Genomic DNA, 8,470 nt, shown 5'->3' on the forward strand with positions numbered 1-8,470 from the left:
GGTAGGAGGAGAGGGAGAGGGAGGGGAGAGGGAGGGACAGGGGAGAGGGAGAGGCAGGTAGAGAGGGAGAGGGAGAGAATTAAGTGGGTGTTGCTCTTTGGAGTGACATCTGGCAGTGACACAATTTAGGATGCACTCAGAAAAAGATTTTGACTCCGGAGTAGCTGAAAAAGTTTGTTTTAAGTGTTTATCCAACCATTTTGTTCAGGATGGAGCAAGAAACAGAGAAACCGGGTAGCTTCAGAGGGTGGAGGCACAGTTTCTTCAGAGGGTGGAACCTCTATCTCCTTTCCTCCATCTCTCCATTCCAGCTATCCCACTTGTGGCTCTTCCTGGGAGAGAGTGAACGATGGGGAGTACGATACAGGTGGGAAGCTGCCTATGTGTGGAGCACTATGCTATGCCATGTTCACCTCCTTCACTGGTTTCTCACCCCTAAGGAGATGGAAACAAATAGCTTTATTGTAGTAAATTACCTTAATTTATAAGGTTAGACAAAACTAACATCATCAAAATTGGGCAGCATTACAGCAGAATGAGTAATGACCTCTGCAGCCATGATCCTGAATAAGTTATGGGACCTGGATTGTGTGATGCCACTGGCAGAGAGAGGCCTCTGAATGTTAAAACAGCTTCTTGCCTCTTACTTCAGCAGGTACCCTAGATGGTGCCTTGCCTCAGCCACCTACGTACTGAAATTTCTCTGTCTACAGTCAGTAATGTATGGCATTCTGATCTGGAGAAAGATGTGATATGTCACAGATGCTTGTGGAGCCTCCAGACCCCAAATAAAGACTGGGGCAGAGGCCCCTGAGAGCTCACAGAGAGCGGGTGATAGCACACAGACAGCCTGGAAGAGAAGACACCACCTTCTGGCTGACAACCAGGCAGGAAACAGGAACCTTATTACAGAATTGCACTTGTCTGAATTAGGATAACAACTGAATGCATCGGAATTGGACTCATTCCCAGACTTTCCAGTAAGAAGCTCATGCCTGCAAGCACCTTGATTTGAGCAGAGGAGCTGATGCCACACGTCTGACCTACTGAACAGTAAGAGTGCAAGCGTGTGTTTTAAGCCCTGGTAATTTTTATGGCAGCAATGGCAAAATAATCTGGATATGAACTTGGAGTTTGTGGCTTGAGCGTGTCGCTTTCTCTTTCTCTGCATCACCACTGTTAAGTGGATAGGGCAGCTGAGTCAGTGAGCTTCTGCACTGTGTAATAGATCTATAGACCACATTTGCTTTGTTTATGCGCAAGGAGATGCTATTTCATAGTGGCTGCCAGAATCCCATATAACAAAACCGATGATAGAGTTTGAGGGATAGCTCAAGGGATAATAGTATTTCCTCTTCTTGCTGAGGAGCTTTGTTCAGTTGTCAGCACCTACAGTAAGCATCTTACATTATCATGCATAATTCCAGCTTATGAGGATCTCATGTGCTTTTCTGTTCCCCACAGGTCTAGTATTCACAGGCACAGACAGATAGACTGGCAGACAAGAGACCGACAGACACACACATCACAAAAATGTATTTAAAAATATTAAAAATCTCAAATAAAATCAAGTAAGTGTCATGTGGTACACATGCACTTGCATGTTATGCCTCTGAAACACATGAAAATCAAGCACGTTTTCCCGTGAGTTGTCACGATGTGTTGTGAGGCATGTATTCCTGATGGTCTCCAGTTTCATAATTAGTACTGCATTTATATGATTCCCCCCTCTTGCTCTCTTCCTTTTCCAATTTCCACTATGCCCACACTCTTATGCCCTCTTCTATAATCACTATTGTGGCATAGGCTCACACTCACATGAATTTAAATACTGCTGAGCCCATTAATGTTGCTCCTTTGTCCATGTGTTTAGGGGTGACCACTCATTGGATCATATATCAGGGAATTCATCCCTGGACTGATTCATATTCCCTCTCTCTCTCTCTCTCTCTCCCTCCCTCCCTCCCCCCCATCTTTGATGATAGGTCTTCATCCAGGGTGGGCCCTTGCAAGATTTCTGCTATCCACACTGACCTTGCAGCTGGTGTTGTTATTGTAGAGGTCTCATTCAGGAAGCCACATTATTAAGATTTCATGCATGCAGCCTCTCCATCATGGAAAGGAGATACTGTCTCAAACATGAGTCATGGTCCCGTGGCTCTTACAATCTTACCATCAATATTCTTTCTTCTGTAATATTCCTTGGCCCTTAGGTATAGAGCTTGCATGATACATGAACCAGTTGGGTTGGTACCCTGTGGTTAGTTTTTTTTTTTTTCTTCTGCATTTTGTTCGGTTGTAGATTTCTGAGATAATTTTCAAAGAAGCAAGCTAAAATCTTTGATGAGGATTGAGGCCAGTCTTGTTTTTGTTTGGGGTTCTCATAATGCTGCTTTGGATCAACAACCATGTTTGCTTCCTGCCCACCAATCCCAGATAATTAAGCCAGCAACACAGAGAACTTGCCCTGTATGTACTGGTACTGACAGAGGGTTGGAGATTCATCTCAGCAGGATTTTTGTCAGGAACAGCCTTTATTTGAACCAGGACACTGTTTTGTGTTTGATATTTCCATCACCTGTTTCAGTATGGTTGAATCTACAGGATGATAATTGACCTGAAAACAGAAGTTAGGAACAATAGGAAAATATATTTGATCCCGTGTTTTAAAATATTTGTTTTTATTTACATGCTTGTGTGCTTGTAAGCTGTATGTGTACAGGGACCAGAGGAGGGTATTGGATGCTCTGGAGCTGGGGGTATAAAAGACTGCTTGAGAACTGCCTAATCTGTGTGCTGGAAACTGGACTCCAGGCTTCTGGAAGAGCAGTAAGTATTCTTCCCCATTAAACCATCTCTCCAGTTCTTGATATTATATTTCTAATTTTATTAGAATTAAATATTAAAATATTAATATTAAAATAAAATTAATGAATAGTTTGGAAAAAGGTTGCAGGTGCAGTACTGATATTCCATTCTTACGTAAGTTTTGGTGGCTCCCATGAGTTCCATGTGATGACCGACTGTCAGGTATAAAACACCCTTGAATGTATAACCCTAGAAGATAAATTCATTTAGAAAGTCACCATCTGTTTTCATTAGGTTCTGCTGCCTCACAAGCAAGGTGAGAATATCACTTCAACAATACGAAACTGATCAAGTTCAGACTGAGTATCGCATGGACGACCAGCATTTTCCATGAAAACGTGGCCTTCTCAGCTTGTTAGCTCTTCTGTAGTTCGCAGGAAGGAGTTCTTTCCCCCTTCTCCCGATGGCCTGATTGCACATGACCTCTCTGCTCCTCCTACACCATGGCATTGTGTACTTTGCATGGTTCTTTAGATGTCTCTTTTAGACAAATGTCACTTTTAATTTGCCAGTTCAGCTACAGAATGGGCCGTGTGTGTGTGTGTGTGTGTGTTTCCCATTTCCTTTTCAAGTGCACCACACACCAGGCACTCTGGGGGCTGTCAGGGTTCATGAGGGCCTACAACGTAGCCATACTTTATTCTAACATGGAAGACTCAATGTGTGTCACACAGTGAGATGAGTTGGTAATAAAAAGGTAGAGGACCCCGCCTTGCCTTCGGAAGCTACCTTCGCCACTCTTCCACACCCCATGCCCATTGTACAAAGACCCAGTCACCCTAGTCCAGCCTCTGCCTACATGCCCTTTTCTTTCTCCTTTCTTTTAAAAAACATGAATTGTATGTCATAAAGCTGAAGTGAACTCTCCATTTTCCATGATGTGACCCCAAAGGAGAGCAAACAGAATAGAACCCACCACATCAATCGGGCTTGCTTTTTCTGATTTCAGGGCAGGCCTATAGCTATTTCTTTGAAACCGAAGGCAAACACCTACAAAGCAAAGCTTTCCTTTTGATGCTTCCGTGAGTTTTGCCCCACCCCCTTCACCAAGTACAATTCTCTGCACATGAAAACAACTTAAATGTTTTGTTCACCTGATTGTTTATTTGATATGTAGAAAAAAAATCATGTAAGAGATGTGGAACAAGATTTGAGTCAAGAAGAAATGCAACATTACCCCAGCATAAAACTATTTTAACGTTTCCGGTGTAGGTTTTACAGAGGCACCGGGGAATCACATGAGTTCGTGACTTGTTGATCATGTTCATGTGCTCTAGACTAGCATCCTGTGTGTCATACAGTCAGTCAGGCAAGAGGCGACTTGTTTGATCTTACACAGTATTGGACAGTGAGTGATTAGAAGCCTTTGTGATCTACTGACAGGTCAGGGCTCACAGTTGCATTTAGGGAAAATAAACAGAGTGGTTTTTTATAGGGATTCCAAATGTGAGGGGATTGCGACTCTTTTTATTCAAACAAAATATAAGCTACTAATTTCAACAAAAATTCTACACAGTGGTTTAATTGTGTATACCAGGCCACTAATCATAAGGCCACAGGATGCTGTTTATTCAGAGTGAAGGAAATATAGGTACTTTATATAAGCCAAGGTGTTTATATATACTGGCCATGGCTATTATTCTTGATATTGATTGCCCATAAGCCTAAAACTTTAACAGTGCTTTGAGAAGCTTATAAAAAGGGGGGAAATGGTGTAAAATAGATTTCATTTCATTTCCGAGTTAAGCGCATTTATTGAATGTCAGCACTGTGGTGAGCCGGGACTTGAGAACAGCGTTTAATCAGGAACCATGGATCGATCGCCTTCTCTGGTAAGGCACAGGGCAGCTTTGGAGTTGCAGAGTTAAAACTGACAGTTGATTTTTGCAGGTTGCCTGTTTTATTGAGAGGAGTTGAGTGGATGCTCAGTCTCCAGTAGACGTAGACTTTACCAAGCGTTTGGAACAGTCTTGTGCAATTTAAAATGACATTAGTGACTTAAAATACAGCCAGTTCTATTATGCAATGAATAGAGATTAAGTGTGAATAATTTTCTTCAGCTAAGCTTTAATCAGCCTCAAAAAAATAATCTCACTATTCCTTTCAGACCGGGGCTTTCCCACTGGCTGTTGGACATGCTTAATAAGAAAGTCACGGATGCCCTACCTCCTGGCAGAGCCTCCTGCTGTGCCTCTGTATTTCACTTTGTTCCCTGTACACTTTAGTTTTTCTTGGCTTGACATCTTTGCTTGCGATGTCTCCAAATTCTTAAGATGCCACTGCCTATGAAAGATTGCTTATTTTTCAAAAGTATCTTCTGTGGAGGACTTTCTGGTTCTTCCTGTACTTCCTGGCACTAAAATCCTACCATGTTTCCCTTGAAGTCTCTCTTAGGTGCTCATTTTATAAGGTGAAAGACTCCTGCAGGGCGTATGTTTTAAACAGCTATCCCTGAGGACTGGCCCTTCACTGAGCTGTGGGCTCAATGTTTCTCTGATAGCTGCACCTATGAGAATACCCTTCGTTTCTGAGCTTCTAGTGAAGCCTTTTGGAGTCATACTCCATGCCGTTACAAGATGATGTGTACAGTCACCGCTTTTATACCCGAAGATGGTAACCATTAAGAATCAAGGATTCTCTATCAATCATGTCCTCAGAGAGGTCTGCCTGCCTGTTCCGAGGTTCTCACTGGAGTCATGTTTACCTGAGGCTCTGAGCAGGTGCCTTCCTCAGGAGAGCTTACCATAGGATTCTTATATGGACATGGAAGGGACCTTGAGGACAATCTTCCTCAGTTTATCCTACTCAGATCCTGAGGACTTGGCCACTCTTTGTCACACCCTTGTCTCCCAGCCTCATCCTTGTGGAATCACCACAGATTCCCACAGCTTCCCCATGGACTGCTCCTTGTAGGACAGCCTCCTATATGTCTCTGGTATGTTGACCCACTTGGTCCTCTATGCATGTCCCATTCAGTGGAGAAAACAACGGGACATAGGGAAATGAGCACTTTCTCTGCCTCATCAGCTTGCTTGGTACTTTGGCACTGAATGTTTGATGCTTGGCTCTGGGCTGCTGTGTTGAGCCAATACTGGAATGTCTGCTGCCTCAAGATTCCCCAGACTCACTGTGCTCTTCGTACATCCCAAGTATTTCTCTCAAGTTTTTAGCACATTGGTTTGGTAAGGAGCTTCAAACAGTTCTCTGATCAAGGAGCCATGGGTCTATGAGCCGAAACACTCAAATCACAGCTTGCAGGTTAATAGAGTAAGAGCCCTGAGTAAGATGAATTGACAGAGTAAAGAGAAGAACTCAAGTAGGTCAACAAAGATCCCACCTTGGTTAGTAACATTCCAGTGTACATGACTCATAACTAGATTTATGATCTCAGGAGTGTGCTAGGAAACATAAAGCCCAGTGGAAGAGACAACATAAATAAACATAAGAATGGCCCTAAACACCACCACAGTTGCCAAACCATCACAGGTTACTTGGAATAGAATTAAGGTATCTTGAAGCTTATTCAAGAAAAGGAACTCCAGAGGGAGGGGCAAGGGAAACTGGAAGCAAAAATCTTCTACACGTGTCACTTGGGGCTAGAGAGGTGACACAACTGTTAAAGGCTTGAGGCTCACAACCAAGGGATGGCAATCTAAAACTATGCCTTAAACTGCTTTTGAATTTTGAGCTAGTATTCACATGGCATAAAATCCACCATTACAAAGTGAATTGAAGTGTGTAATTCAGACACAGACAGGTGCCATGTGCCCTTGCTCATTTATCAAAGCTAAATCTCCCCTGAGGGGAAGAGAGTGAGAGAGTCAGCAATAGACGCTGAGAGTGGCAGAGAAAAAGGGGCACATACATGCTAGATGAGGAACTGTGAAGGACTATGAGGAACAAAGAAGAGAAGGCATCTCTATTTCCCCAGTGAGGTAACTGTACCAATATGAAAGAGATTATTGTACATAGAAAGATAGAAAATATTCCCACAAGTAAAAAATGATTGACATTTGAGAAGATGGGTGCTTTAACTGTACCAATTAGATTAATATATCTATTTATCCATCCATCTAATGGATTAGATGTGAACTTGCTGTCTTACCTATCTACCTATCTACCTATTGATCTATCTATCTATTTACCTACCTACCTACCTATCAAATTATAATACATTAAGTGAAGTTGTAATAAAATATTGCATAATTATGTATATATTATGCATCACTAATATATATATATAAGGCTGTAGATACGGCTATGTAGGTGATATGCTTGATGTGAAACACAAGGGACCAGAGTTGAGATCGCCATAAACCACATAAAATCAAATAACCCCTCCTATAATCATAGATTGAAGAAGGCAGAGACAAGATCCCTGGAACATGCTAGATAGCTAAGTTAGGCCAAATAGAAAGCCTTGGGTTCAGCAAGAGACCTTGACCCAATATACAAGATGGGAACTTAAAGGGGGAAGAAACCTACTAATTTGTGGAGGGTTAGTTCTACTTGATAAATCTATGTTTCTCATTTTCTGCTGGGAAACAATGATTTGATTGATATAGCCTTGCGGTAAGTTTGAAATGAAGAAATGTGTCTGTTCTGACTTTGTTCTTCTCTCAGGATCAATTTGGCTAGTCAACATCCCTTTCACTTCTGTATGAAAGTTGGACCAGATTTTATTATTTTAAAAATGAGTGTAGAATTTTACTGAAGGTTGCCTTAGATCTACACATCATTTATATTTCTTTCCTTTTAAAATGATTTCAGTTAATCACAGACATTAATTCTGATTTACAGGCTTATGATTTTGATGCAAAATTATAGTTATTAGGAAATAACAGAAACTAGTTCTGTGAAAATAGTATACTTAATTTAGATTTTACTAGAAGCTAATAAATTTCATTTTACTTTTTATTAGTTCTTGAGATGTTTAGAGCTGTATATTTTCACTCTCCCAGATCTATTCTGGCTTCCCTACCCATACAACTTTGTGGGTTTTTTTTTTTAAATAAACTCTGATTTTGATTAATTCTGAATTACACAATTATTTCTGAGGACGTGTGGCCGTTCTCTGGAGTGTGATGAACCTACCAGGTGTGGCATTCTCCCTCTCACAGAAATGATCAGTCGTCAGTAGTTCCTTGGAAATGGGTGGGAGATTGTTCCTATGTTTCTTCTCCTTCCTGGAATTTGGTCTAACTTGAGCTTGCATGAAACTTGTGCAAGCTATCATAACCGATGTGAGTTCCTATGTGTGGGAGTATAGGCACTGCAGTCATATACTGTCTCTGCTCATTACAGTCTTCACACACCTTCTGCAAACCATCCTTGATGAACAAGATTAGTGATCAAAAGGAAGACATTATTACAGAAAATATCAATATTACAGTATCAAGAAAGTACTGAAAGGAGAGAGAGAGACAGAGAGAGAGACAGACAGAGAGAGGAGAGAGAGAAGGAGGAGAGAGAGAGGAGGAGGAAGAGAGAAAGAGAGAGAGGGAGAGAGAGCGAGAGAGAGAAAGAGAGAAGGAGGAGAGAGAGGAGGGGGAAGAGAGAAAGAGAGGGAGGGAGGGAAAGAGAGAGAGAGGGAGAGAGAGAG

General features: G+C 41.8%; 1 long non-coding RNA gene across 1 annotated transcript in view; it reads right to left on the bottom strand.

Moving 5' to 3' along the window:
- Positions 1–161: 161 nt before the first annotated feature.
- LOC116074563 overlaps positions 162–8,470 on the bottom strand; it is a 19,634-nt gene continuing 11,325 nt past the window's right edge. The window contains exon 2 of the long non-coding RNA XR_004112214.1: positions 162–435. This is a non-coding gene — a long non-coding RNA (uncharacterized LOC116074563). The remainder of the gene's footprint in view (positions 436–8,470) is intronic.

This window comes from Mastomys coucha, unplaced genomic scaffold (assembly GCF_008632895.1).
Source record: "Mastomys coucha isolate ucsf_1 unplaced genomic scaffold, UCSF_Mcou_1 pScaffold3, whole genome shotgun sequence".
In the NCBI taxonomy this organism is placed as follows: domain Eukaryota; kingdom Metazoa; phylum Chordata; class Mammalia; order Rodentia; family Muridae; genus Mastomys; species Mastomys coucha.